Raw genomic sequence first — 14,244 nt, forward strand, 5'->3', positions numbered from 1 at the left:
TCTCTTGTATCCTGCTGGTTATGCTTGTTTCTGTAGTCTCTATTCATTTACCTAGATTTTTCATGTCCAGCCGGCCCTCTGTTTGTGTTTTCTTCTTTGCCTCCATATCAGTTTTCAAGTCTTGAACTATTTCCATTATCTGCTTGATTGTTTTTCCTTGGTTTCCTAGGGTATCATTACTGATTTATTCAATTCTTCAAACTTTCTGTTATACTTCTCATCTATTTCTATAAGGGCATTTTTTACATTCTGTTTAAGGGCATCAATCACTTTCATAAAGTCAATTTTTTCTACTTCTACTTGATTAAGGTGTTCCTGTCCTCCTGTTGTGAGGTCGCTGGGTTCTGGTGGTTTCATGTTGTTTTTCAGATTGTTGGGTGAATTCTTGCATTGGTGCCTGCCCATCTCTTCCTCCAAATGCTTCTCTATGGATCTTCTTTTACAGGATCAGGTCTCCTTACCTACTGATGTACCTTCCCAGTGATGGCTCTCCTGGTATTAGAGTGAGGTCTCCCCCCAATGATGGCTCTCCTGGTGTCGCGATCAGATCTCCATGCTGGTTGGGTAGCTCATAAACAAAGCGCCTCCCTTGCTTGCTGCAAGCAGGTTATTGAAACAAAGGAGCTCCCACCTGCTAGGTTGCCCTCAGGATTCGGACCCAGAGCCCCAAGATGGAAGGGAGGCAGAAAGGGGGAGGGTTCTGAATGCAAACTGGGTGGGATAGGAAGAGAGAGGCTGGAAGAGCATTTTCTAAAGCTCCTTAGAAGGCACCAGAAGGCCCAAATACTTGTAGCAGCCGACCAGCTGAATGGTGCCATCTAATTTTTGCTGTTCCTGTTGTGTCCCTGGGGACTGGTGCTTGTTTGTCATGTGAATTACCAGGAGGGGAACATTTCTGACACCTTGATTTCAGAGAGATATAAGGTGAGACAGAGGATGCAAAAGAAGGAAGCAAATGTGTGTGTGTATGAGTGTGTGTGTGTGTTATTTGTGTGTGAGTGTGTGTGGTGTATTTGTTTGGTGTGTGAGTGTGTCTGTGTATAGTGTGTGTGTCTGTGTATTGTGTGGTATGAGTGAGTGTGTGTGTATATGTGCTGTGGGTGGTGTGGGTGTGTCTGTGTGTATGTGGTATGTGTTTCTATGTGTGGTGTATGTGGTATGTGTCTATGTGTAGTGTGTGTGTGTATCTATGTGTATTGTGTGTGTGTCTATGTGTGGTGTGTGTGTATGTGGTATGTGAGTGTGTCTGTGTGTAGTGTGTGGTGTGTGTGTATGTGGTGTGTGACTGTGTCTGAGTGTAGTGTGTGTACGTGTGTGGTGTGTGTGTCTTTGTGGTGTATGTGCCTGTGTATGTGTGTGGGGTGTGTCTATGTGTGGTGTGTTTGCCTGTGTATGTGTGTGGGGTGTGTCTGTGTGGTGTATGTGCCTATGTATGTGTGTGGGGTGTGTCTATGTGTGGTATATGTGCCTGTGTATGTGTATGGGGGGTGTTATTTTTTTTTATTTTTGTTTTGCCAGTCTTGAGCTTAGGAACTGATGGACACAGTGATTCGTTCAATCCCAGGAACGAAGACAGTCACCTCCCTGTGCACACAGTTGTTCACTTCCCCCATGGTTTTACACAGCTTGGAGTTTGCACAAGTCCTGGTTACTGCTAGATTATCACCCTGGCTTTCAAAGCCACAGAACCTGTAACATAAACATTGACTCTCATAATACCATTTAAGAGTCTGCATGGTTAAAGTCACCACAGTGTTTTCAGATCAATGGGAAGGGACTTTGGACCTGTTCCCGGTGATTCAACATTTATCTTTTCATTCTCAACCAACTGTCTTGGGTTCACAAAAGTCCACACACACCAAATCTATCCTGAGGCTTTCCAATCAAGAATGGAAGGAAATGAGGGGAAGAGACATAACACTCTGGAAATATCATGAGTTGATGCTGTGAGAAACCCATTTGGGAAAGACCGTGCTGTGGGGAGCTGCTGTGTCCCCTGAGGTCTGGCTCATGGTGCTACTGTCACGTCCAGTTTAATGTGTGTTTTCATACACAGCACGGTCTTTCCAGTCTCTGACATGCTATCAGTTCCTTCTGGAACAATTTGTACAAGGTAAGAGTTGCACTAGTCCCAGTTCCTGGGACCTGGGGGCAGCTGAACCTGATCTGAAGTTAGTGGAGAGCTGGCTTGCGGTTTCCCCATCAGATACTAAAAGAGCAGGAGCTTTTAGTTCCTGGTAGTTTTCTGATATTTATGAGAGGCCTTATTTAAAAAAGAAAAGTCTCCATTAGTCTGTTTATTTTTAGCTATCATATTAAATATCCCAGGAGGAAAATTCAAGATTACAGACCCAAAAGGTCGGCTGCTTGCTTCCCAGCTGAGTCGTACTGTTTAGAAGCCTAAAAGTGACTAAGTCCCAAGACATTAATATCCTGGGAAAGAGTGGAGTGCAGTCGTCCCTCTGGGATGCTTTCCTGAGTTTAAAGACATTTTGCACTATACTGGGCAAAAGAAAATACACATTAGCCAAATATAGAAAGGCTTCATAGGTGCAGGAATGAGTCTCAACAGGACCCATTGATGTTTTTCTGGCTGATCATAAACTGCAGGCTAGACCCAGGCAAGGAACAATGGAAGCTGCTGCATTTGGAAGCGGCCAAGAACTAGCACGGAGCCAATCTGGGCTTCTGCAGGCTCAGAGGGGGGTCAAGCTATGTGTGTGTCTACCTTACCGTCTGTGAATAGGCAGGTCAGTGTTAGCAAAAGAGGCTACTCTCAGAGCAGATGCTGACTGCCGTGATGCAAGCCCTGATGTGATTTCATTTTGAGCCTAAATTAAGTAAAAATTAGCATTAGATACAAAGAGTAAAACTTTCTCTAAAGGCCTAGAAGTGTCATTGTCAAAATTCAGTTCACAGCAGAAAAATGCAATGCCCTGGGCTTGCAGTTCCTCTATGTCTACAGGGCTCTGGCCTGCAGTGCATAGTCCTGCTTCTCAAAACCTGAAAATGCAGAGAAGCTTGAACCCACACATTTCCCAGATCCTATAAAGGGCCCTAGAAGTAAACCAGGCAAGCTCCTAGCAGAAATGGCCCTTTCCTTCTCTCCTGGAGGTTAACAAGAAGAGGGGTCAGCAGTTTCTCTCCTCTCTACCCCCAAAGAATTCTGGCTGGGGTGCAAAACCAAAAGGACTCTGGACTGTGTTGACGAGCAGAGATCTGGGAAATGAGCAGGATACGTATTTGTGAAGCAATTTAACAAAGCTAAGTAAGCAGTAAAAAGAGGTGAAAGGGTTTCCAGGGTCACTTGGGTGTCCAGGGTGAAGTAAGAAGGCAATGAAGTAAGAGGGGAGTAGATTTAAAAATTAACCTGTATGTGAATGTACTCTGCTCCGAACAGGAATGAAAAAGCAAACAAAGATCAATTGAGGCCTTCTTCCCTCTGGAGCAAGATGCTGACATTTTAGAAGAGAAATTGATTGGTGGAGAACCCACTCTGCTGGGTAATTAAACAGGCATGCTGATCAATAGTCAGTATCTGGGATTCAGAGGCTCGCTGGCAAGCTCACATGGGGATAGGGAAGGCAGAGGGGAATTGCTGCTTGCCTCAGGCAAGGCTGAATCTTTAAGGTCTCCGCATTAAAAGATAAATGTGTGTTCTCCTCACCCCCCTTGCTTTAAAAGCCTCTTTGATTCGGTATAACCCGCACAAAAGGAAGGGTCTCCAGTCTAAGAATTTTTCTCTTGTTGACAGGTGACAGTTGTAAAGGTGCCAATTTGTGATCACATGGTTCACTTATACAATGCAATTAAGCTGCCTGTTTGGTTCATGTTGCTTTAAAAAAAATGTGATCAAGTTACTTATTAGCTACCTTGATCCTGTCTTCCCAAGAGTCAGAGGGCTGGCCAGGGAGTCAGCTCCAACAGAGCTGGAGTTATCTGCTTTGCTGTTTGTTATGGTCTTAGAACCCACTGGGTCATGAGCATGCTCTGTGTGTGGCTAAACAGTTGTAGCTGCCCAGAGATAGTCCTAGGCTCCTCAGATTCACAGGCCTAATGGCCACCTGCCAGGCCCCTGGGAGAGAGCTGATCTAACTCTCCTCCCTGAGCAAGGCTGTGGCCCTTGCCTTCAGTACTCCCCAGACAATGGTACAGGGCCAGTGAAAAGTCAGGAAGAGCCTGGCTTCAGAACTCAATGAAAGGGCTTAGTGCATGGAGATGCCCTCTCTGGGTGCTGTTACTGTTTCTTGGTCTTAGATTATTCTTGGTTAAAGCAAAATTGAAGAAAGACTAGGGGCCATCACCTCACACTGCACCTGCATAAACTTTCTTGGGATTTCCTGCATTCCTGCTTATCCATGAAGCAGAAGCTTCCTGGCTGAGAACAGTTACAAAGGAAGATGTTCTGCAGTGAGGGATCTCGGAAACATAGCTAGCTAAAACACTACAAGAGACGCAATTGGTGATTATTAAGAAAAGAGGCATTCTAGGCATGAGCGAGTGGTTTGCACCTCAAAGATTCACACCAGAGTCATACAAAGAACAGACTGTAGACCAACTGGTTCCCAGAGACTGAGAAATAGGATTGTAATAATTATTTTGTATTTTATGATAATTATTGTTGTTATTGAAGGGTTAATGACTGAAAGTCTCAGGTGAGTTGGGAAGCTCCAGGCAGGAAAGTTAACACACTGAGAACATCTTCAGGCGCTAGGAGCTGGGAAACTTCTTAGGTCGGCATATCGATAAGAACATTCTCCTGACATTTTATGACCCCGATACTGCAAGAAATTGTTCTGAAGATGAAAGTCTTCCATCCTCAAAGTTCCCCTTTCTTCCCTGTAAGACCCTCAAGCCCACTGTGCCCAAGCACACAGTGTCCTTCTCTGCACAGAGACTCCAGCCCTTCATTGATCTAATGAAAGCTCTTTTCTCTTTTATTTTCATTTTACCTCTATCCCTTCTGATATAACAGTTGTTGTTGTTATGATGATTATTATTGTTATTTGTGTGTGTGTGTGTGTGTTTTGTACGTTGTATCCTAGATGGTGTATTTGCCCCACAGTGCAGCAGAAGTCAGAGGACAACTTTTGGAAGTTGATTCTTTCTTTCCACTGTGGATTCTGGGAATTGAATTCAGGATGTCATGTTTGCAAAACAAGTGTTTTATTCACCGGGCCACCTCACTTGTCTGAGAGAGGACTGTGGTGACGGTTTTGTGATTATGTGAATATACTAAATATCATTCTCTGGAGTACACATTTTTAAAGACTTATAATAATCAGTATATTTCATATGCTTTTCTTAATAAGAAAACCTTTACAGTCATGTATGGAAAGATTATCCCCTGCATAATTCATATGAACATAAAGGTTACTACTGAGGTTTCTCCTTGCTTTATAACACGTTCTTGAGTGATGACTCAAAGATAGAGACTTCAAGCAATGAGAAATGCGCCTGTGTCCATCCTGTTCAAGGTTTCCATGTGAAACATCTCCTGCAAGCATCGCATCCCAGGTCCTTCTGTTCTCAGCCTGCTGTGTGTGCTTCTGTCTTCCCATGCCTGAGCGACACTGCTGAGCACACAAATGTGGCAAGCTGGGCTCTAACTGCCCTTATCTCTATGTGCCCAGTCTCAGGAGAGGTTTTCATCACTCATTCTCCCGAGGTGTAAGATAATGCAGCCCACCCAGGAGAGTTAACACTTCCTGGGGTACTTAAGACAGTTAAGCTTTTCAGAGGAAGAATTAAGACAGAGAAATGGCTGCAGTCCCGCATGGTTCCCACTCTTTCCCCTGGGTTTTATTCTGTGTGGTCTCTCCTACAAACCAAGTAAGGTTTCACCTCATACTGCCTGTGCTCTTCTGACCGTCAGACATTCCTTCTCTACTCTCTCTATGGGAAACTTCATCAAGTGGTCCCTACTCTTGCCCATCGTTTATCCTGCCCAGGATCCTGTGCCAAGAGAAGTTGTTCAGCAGGCACAGGAATGCCTCCAAGGCACCTTCGAAATTTGTCAAGGCCAATTTAGAAGCTGAAGTCTGAGACCAAATGGAAACATTGGGAATGCACTTGAGAAGAACTGAGTTGGCCCAGGCCTGAAGGCAATTTGTTACTCATTCGACAGGTATCTCCAACCAAGTTAGATCCATGCATATCTCCATTCCATGGGTATCTCCAACCATGACCCAAGAGCATTGAATGTTGGCTGCTGCACAGGGAAGTCGGTGTTCATTTCAGCCTATAACCTACCCTAGGACAAAAGAACAAAGTTTTCCTAACCATACATCAGTCTCTCTTTTTTATAACTGCAAAATCAGACCCGGGAAAAGCCAGAGTCAGGGATGTATGTTCTTAAAAGGCTCCTGCAAGTATTGGAAATGATTGGTCAGAATAAAAATGACCACACAGGAGAAGCCAAAGCCTGGATTTTATGTCAACTTTCGTTCCTCAACAATTGAGAGCACAGGGTGTCCCATCTATCTTATTTAATGACTTGTTTTGTGAAGTGACAGGAAGATGCTGAGATGGAAGGCTGTGCCCAAATGACCATCCTCTCACATTCTTAGTAGCCACCAAGTGCTAGCCATGACAGGTTCTGTGCCACTGTTTCCCCCCTTCCTCTCTCATATGGGAGACAATAAGCTTAGTTTTAAGGCGTGTGCCACTTTTTTGTTTCTTGGTCCTGGAAGACTGGAATAAGAGATGGGTCCCCTTACAGGAAAGATATCCAAGAATGACTGTGTTCTGGACAGTGAGCTGAAGAGACTGTGGGTTCCCAGGCAGAACTGTCTTGACATTTAAGGAGGAGGTGAAGGTGCGAGTGGAAAAGATGTCAGCTCTTCCTGTGGGGAGTCCTGTCAAAACCCACAGCAGCAGAAGGCCTCCTCTTTCATGGACTCCTCCTTCCTCCATCTGCTGCAGCCTGCTTCCCACCTGCATTCCTCCTATGGATCACTTCAGCCTTTCTTACTTTCTTGCCACCTCTCTCGGTTTCTTCCCAAGCAAACCTTGTAGCGGCTTAAATGAACTCAGACAAAAATTGTAATAATATATACAGCTTTAATTGGGAAATAGACTTAAAGAACCAAAAGTTCCAGCGGAGAACAGGAAAACAGAAGGGCAGGCAGGGAGCATGCCCACAGTCTTTATAAGTAAAAAATATCCTCGGGGGACCCGCCCCCTGCAAGCAAGGTGATTGGCTGGGTCTCCCCTACAAAACTTACATCTTTAAGTGCAGGAGGTAAAATGAAAAGAGACAAACCTGGGGCCAGAAACACTGAATTTGAATGGCAACAGCATGACTTATTAGCCAAGTAAATTCAAGCATGCCATGGGTACAGTTTTGATTGTTTTGTGTTCCTAGTGACTGTCCCATATGTCTGTCTAAACCATTGTGATGACTAGACAAACTACATGGACATATTTTGTGAACTTGCTACCCATGACATGTTTATTGCTTTCTTTCTTTTCACCTCACTCTCTCCTTGTTTTGTTTTGGATGTTCATTTTTGCTACATGGTCTTGCTATGTGACTTGCGTTGACCTAGACCTTCTGATTCTCCCCTCCCAAGCTCTGCAGTGCTGGCATTGCAGGTGCACATCCCCCCCACTCCACTCCCATATGGACACTTTAGTGTCCCCTCTAGCTTACTGCCACACTTAACCAGCCTCCAAGTCTTGATGGTTCTGATCTCTACAGTTTTGCTTTCTGTAGTCACTGCAACATTGGACTCAAACGCTACTCTTTCCCATTAGCTTACACCAGTGATCATTCTCTCTCACAGAATTCGGTTCCCAGCCTTCCGACAACCTTCATCTATTAGAAGTAAGGTGCATAGTCCAACTTCATCACATTGAAAGTGCAAGTGTCAGGGCTAATTCTGAGGCACTGAGATCCTTCCCAGCTAGCAGGAACAAAACTTGAGATTGCCTGCTTTGTCGTACCTCTCGGCCCTTTTTAACTAAAGTAGATGTGACAAGAGTCAGTTGAGGAGTCAGATGACAGAAATCTCCCTGAGCAGATGAACTCTACAGTGGGAGACCTCAGAGTCATTCCAACGATAAGTTCTTCATGCCCTGGTCACAGGTCACACAGAGACCAGGCTGCCTGTCCAGTTCCATGGTTGTTCCAATAGACACGACTCATTCCACCAATGCAAACTAAACTTTTACACCCTGGATGCTCATGAAGAAAACTTGAGGTTTTCTTAGAAAACTAGCAAATACTGATTATTAAAATCGTGTGTTAACTATGGAATGTGAAAAGACAAAGCACCCCTATAGAGATTAGGCAACTTCTAATATTTAGCTATGTTTAGAGTAAAACAGATTTCAATGCATATCTTGACATTTAAATAGCATTTCTTTAAGGTAAGTTGTAGATAATCTAGCAATGTTGTCTTAGTCTGCTTAAAGAAAATGCCATACACTAGGTAGCTGGTGACTGACAGACGTTTGCTATTGCAGGTCTGTAGGTTGAAAGGGCCAGCATGAAACCACCAGCAGAATCAGTGTGCTGGTGGCCTGATTCCTGATTCTCTGTCCTCACATGGTGGAGAGGGGAAGTAGCCCTCTGATGCCTCGTTTGCTTTACACACAGGTAAAAAGTTACCTTCCGGCTAAGGTCTTTGGCATATAAATTTGAAGTGGCTACTATATTGGAGGCACACGCAGACTTTCTTTTGTGCTCATTAAGTTTCTGACTCTGTCCATACCCCACAAGTGCAGTCCATCTCCCCTTCCTCTGAGCTTGACTGAGCACATCTATGACAATAGCACATCTGTTTAAATGGTGCACTGCTACCTTATAATTATGTATCTAGCAAATATTGGAACATCTAATAATAAAAAAGAATGGTGTGTCTTAGAAAGAAGACGGATAAATAAAACTCTTCCCTGGCTTCAGGATCTCTCAGTCTATGGGGGAAAGCAGATACTGAAGCTGGAAATCATACCAGGGTAGATAAGCAAGCAAGTTTCCATAGAAGCAGAAAGGGATGCTTCTGAGAGGGAGGTATCCCATGATGCATCATTCTAAAGGAGTTTTGAACAGTTGATGCGAGTGAACCTTAGGGAACTGGGAGGAGTGGGGCTGTGGAATGAGGAACACACTGGTCACAGAAGAAAACAGCCCATCAGTAAAGTTAAAATCTACTGGGTCTTCATATGCTCCAGGAGCTCCTCTAGAGAAGCCTGCACAGAGCCAATGAGATCTGAAACTATGTACATCCTTCATGCTTCCCTAAATATAGCAAGCAATGCTATTAATAGAGCTCCACATTATAGTTGAAACACCCCAGGCTGGAGCCTGAAAATAACCTGCCTAAGGTTGAAATTCTGGGAAGTGGCAGAGCCAGGATTTGAACACTGGTTTCTGACTGGCCAGATGTACACTATCATCTCTTCAACTATAACCTGTGGGAAACTACAAGTGTCTAAACCTGAAGTAAAAGCCAGAATGGTATGCGGTGCAGCCCGAGAGGAAGTCAGCCAGAGCAGGGGCGATGATTCGTTCTCCCAGCTGAAGCTCAGCAACCCAGAGGAGCTGCCTGCACAGCGAAGGCTCAACAGAACCAGGTGACAGAGCTTAGAGAAAGGAAATCTGCAGAGTGGGTGCTGAACCAGCCGCTACCCAGATAGTAGCTCACCCTTCTATTTAAGCTGCTTTCTTCTTGCAAATGGGGTTTATAGCCTACCCCCTTCCCCAACAGATATTTGGGTATCCTTCACGAGGCACACACTGTTCTGGGCAGTGGAAATTCCACAGGGAATAAAATGGACAAGGCCCCTTTTGTTAGAGAGCTTAAAACAACCTCCTCTGTGGGTGACCTCGCTTACCCTGAAAGTGCCAAGGGAACAACAGGTAGCCGTGCCATACTGCAGCAGCAGGACATCCGCCACCTTTGTACGGGTCTAGCTTCTTCATTTCCTTCTCAGACCTCCACAACACCACAGACACCCAGCCAGTGTCACCTCTACCAGCTCCCCAACCTAAGGAATCTAAAGTAGTCACTTATCTGCCATCAAGAACCTTCTCAGGGGACACGCTGTGACTTCTAGAGTCCTGCTATGTCAGCACAGCCACCCAGGGCCCTGTGGGCTTTGGCCTCGAGTTCAGCTGTGGACCAGGTCATGGGAATTTTCCCTTTAAGAATGTTTCTCCACTCACATTCCACTCTGCAGGACTGATTGCAATGCAAAGGGGATAAAAAAAAAAAAAAAAAAAAAAAACAACACAAAGTACTTGATGAGAAGCCCAGTTTCCAGATCTCATGATCTCCCTTACTCTGAGGTCCCACACATGCCTGTTCAGACTGGACATGTGCCATGAATGGTTCTAAGTGAGTGTCAGGGGAAGGAGGCCCCGGGAGCCATGTGTGTTCTCTTTTCCTAGCACTTGGAGAGTTAAGGGGAGATGAAAACCATGAACTGTGTTCTCTGTAAGCAGCGGGAACAGAGGTCCTTCACGTGTGTCTTACATGGCGTATCAAACATAGCACGGACCTGAAACTCAGGCTTCCTTAAGAAGTCTCTGCCCATAATTCGTGATCCTAGAGAAGCTAAATAAGAAGGAGAACCCAAAGAAAAACATATAGGCATCCTCCTGAATATTAACCTTCATCAGGCAATGAAAGGAGACAGAGACAGAGACCCACATTGGAGCACCAGACTGAAATCTCAAGGTCAGAATCAGGAGCAGAAGGAGAGAGAGCACGAGCAAGGAACTCAGGACCGCGAGGGGTGCACCCACACACTGAGACAATGGGGATGTTCTTTCAGGAACTCACCAAGGCCAGCTGGCCTGGGTCTGAAAAAAGCCTGGGATAAAACCCAGCATAGCGGACAAGGAGGACTATGAGAACTCAAGAACAATGGCAATGGGTTTCTGATCCTACTGCACCTATTGGCTTTGTGAGAGCCTAGGCAGTTTGGATGCTCATCTTACTAGACCTGGATGGAGGTGGGTGGTCCTTGGACTTCCCACAGGGCAGGGAAACCTGATTGCTCTTTGGGCTGACAAGGGAAGGAGACTTGATCGGGGGAGGGGGAGGGAAAAGGGAGGCGGCGGTGGGGAAGAGACAGAAATCTTTAATAAATAAATAAATTAATTTTAAAAAAAGAAGTCTCTGCCCACAGTACATAGGCAACCAAAAGGCTGAAAGGCCAAGAACACAGACCCCCAAACCAGGGTCTATTGGAATCCCCTCAGGCCTCCGTCTCAACCTCACTTCAGGTCTCCTTAACAGTCTGTTTCCTTGTCCCCAACGTGCCCCTCTACGGGCTGAGCCAGCTGTCCCTGCCAGCTTCCCTCCCGGGGAATCTGAGGCAGCAGAAGGTGTGTGTCTGCAGCCTCAGAAATCTGGACTCATTTCCATCCTGGGTCATGGCCTGTGGAGCATGATCAAGGACCGATAAGATGAGCCCTGGGCATTTCATGGGACTGAAAATATAGTTCAAAGTTCCTGGACTTGGACTTAGAGTTACTCAGGCTTCCCTCCCCCATCCACTCCCATCCCCACACCACATACATACATACACACCACACACACAGACACACACCACACACACAGACACACACCACATACATACACACACCACATACAAGCACACACACCACACCAGACTCACATCCTTCTTCACTCATGACTATGAAATCTGATGCCCACCAGGGCTTAAATCAAGACAAGGCAAACTTTATGTAAAGAGGTGAACATTTTCAGCTGGAAACATTTTAATGTACCTTTTCAAGCCTAGGGGAAGTAGGAAGGAAGGTTCCACACCAGCTGCCTCAGGGAAGGGCCTGTGAGGTGATTGCCCTGGATGAGAGGCCTACCAGCGTCACGAGCAAGCACCCTGTCATGATCATTATTTGCGTAACAGTGGAATTTGCCACTCAGAGTCTTTATTACAGACCAGAAAGATGGTTTGGCAAGTGAAAACACTTCCTGTGCAGGCTTGACAGCCAGCGTTCGACCCCTGAGCCCATAGCCGGAGAGAGCCACCTCCCAAAGTTGTCTTTTGACCCCCATGAATCACATTCATGAACACCTTCATCATTGTCTCTCTTTTATAAACGCACAACAAAAACAATAGTAGTAGTAAAGACTCCTCACTGTACAAAATGGAATGCCTTCTCATTATAACGATCTAGGCAATCTCAGAAAGACACACAACACTAGTCCTGGGGTCTGTGAAGTACTAGATACGATGGCTCGGCTCACCTTGGTGCACACAGCTGCCTCGTTATGGATACCAGCGCAGTCCAGGCTCAGCTGCAAACCCTCTATTGCTCAAGTCTAGAGCACAATTGGCTTACCTTCTGGCTTAAATTTATGGGGAAGTTCAAGATCCTAAGATCTTTCTCAGGGCACCTCAGGTGTGGCCTCTTCACTCTGTATCAATATCCTCACACCACTCTCTTATCGGCCCAGCAGCAGCACTACAGGATATGGACCATGTCTTTGAGCTGGTCCAGCTACCAGGGGTTGTCTGCCTGCTTTGGAGCCCCACTGCACGTAGGAATTTCTCTCCACCTGTTCATCTTTGGGGTTTCCGACTCTTTGCTCTGCAGACTTGGTACTCTACTTCTGTCTGAGTTCATTTTGTCCATCCACAGATACCCCCAAGAGAGTAGAGACATCACGCTATGTAGAGAACTTTTCAAACCTTAGTCCTCCTCCTTTCTCTAGGCATGGCCATTAGTAAAAGAGTCCCAAATAATAATTTTCTAATTGACTGAGCACCACTCTTTCCTTTCTATTCCTCACAAGTGTATGTTCTTCCATCCACCCAGGTTCCACCCTATTTTGCAGTGAGGAAGCTGAGACTGGTCCTCAGGGATGTCTGAGTGCGGCCTGGCAGGGGTACAGTCAACATCCTGGCCTGAGCCACCCACCTTGCCTGGTCCTATATCAGTGCTTCTCAAAATTGAGAATTTGTGAGAACTGTCCCCTGAGCGAAGAGAGTGAATATTTCCACCAGTTTAAGAATATCTTCACCACCAGGAGAAACACCAATGGGGTGAGTGAGTTTCTGACCATGGCAGCAGCCAGGGACAGGGAACTCAGACGTTCCTCATCCCTCCTACACTTCCTGGTCATCCTCAGGGGCTATACTGCCCGATACCTCCTCTCTCTTCCTATCCCACCCAGCTTGCATACACAACCCTCCACCCTTCCGTCCAACTCTCTCCCCTCTTTGACCACATAACATCTCCCAGCTCAGCCTGTTCCGGGGCTGGGACCAAATCCGAATCGAGAGGGCAAATGGGAGGGTGGTAGCTCATTTGTCCCAATAGCCTGCCTGCAGCAAGCAAGGTAGGCCCTTTGTTTATAAGCCACCCAAGCAACAAGGAGATCCGATCCAGGCACCAGGAGAGAAATCGGGCTTGCATCCACAACCCACCCAGAGTGGTGCTGAGGAGTTCCATCTGGACAGTCGTCCAAGTTTGGGTGCTGAGGAGTTCCAGCTTGATAGGACAGCCCCTGCTTCTACACTGAAGAGATACACCCAGAGACTCAGTCACAGCAAAGACTGGACCAAGACACCAGGCCTCTGCTGGCTCCATTTGAAGGAGGAGATGGGAAGGCGCCAATGCACGACTTCCTCCAACAACTTGAAAGGCAACATGACTTCACCAGAATCAAGGGATCACAAAATAAGAAGAATTGTACACCCTACTCCAGAAGAATTAAAAGAAATCGACCCAAAAGTGAATTATATGAAAATAATAGAAGACCTTAAACAGGAGGTAAAAAACTGCCATAAACATTTAGAGATTACAAACAAAAAGGTAGAGGAAATGAATAAATCGCTTAAAGATACCCAAGAAAACCAAGAGAAACATGAAAAAGCAATCAGACAGGTACGGGAAGCAGTTCAAGACTTGAAGAATGAAATGGAAGTAATGAAGAAAACACAAACCGAGGGAAGATTGGAGATGGAAAATCTGGGTAAACGAACAGGAACTACAGAGACAAGTACTACCAACAGAATACAAGAGATAGAAGAAAGAATATCAGATACTGAAGATACCATAGAGAAAATAAACACACTGATCAAAGAAAACAGCAAAACCAACAAATTCTCATCACAAAACATTCAGGAAATATGGGACACAATAAAAAGACCAAACCTAAGAATAATTGGAGTAGAAGAAGGAGAAGAGGTGCAACTCAACGGCCCAGAAAATATATTTAATAAAATTATAGAAGAAAACTTTCCCAACCTAAAGAAAGATGT

At 45.5% G+C, this 14,244-nt stretch overlaps 1 long non-coding RNA gene across 1 annotated transcript in view; it reads left to right on the forward strand.

Annotated features, from left to right (window-relative positions):
* LOC126487109 (uncharacterized) overlaps positions 1 to 13,017 on the forward strand; it is a 21,175-nt gene extending 8,158 nt beyond the window's left edge. Inside the window, exons 2-3 of the long non-coding RNA XR_007588288.1 lie at positions 8,470 to 8,602; positions 12,797 to 13,017. This is a non-coding gene — a long non-coding RNA (uncharacterized lncRNA). The remainder of the gene's footprint in view (positions 1 to 8,469; positions 8,603 to 12,796) is intronic.
* Positions 13,018 to 14,244: the final 1,227 nt, after the last annotated feature.

This window comes from Alexandromys fortis, unplaced genomic scaffold, assembly GCF_014885135.2.
Source record: "Alexandromys fortis isolate MF-2015 unplaced genomic scaffold, M_Fortis_MF-2015_v1.1 scaffold_96, whole genome shotgun sequence".
Taxonomy (NCBI): domain Eukaryota; kingdom Metazoa; phylum Chordata; class Mammalia; order Rodentia; family Cricetidae; genus Alexandromys; species Alexandromys fortis.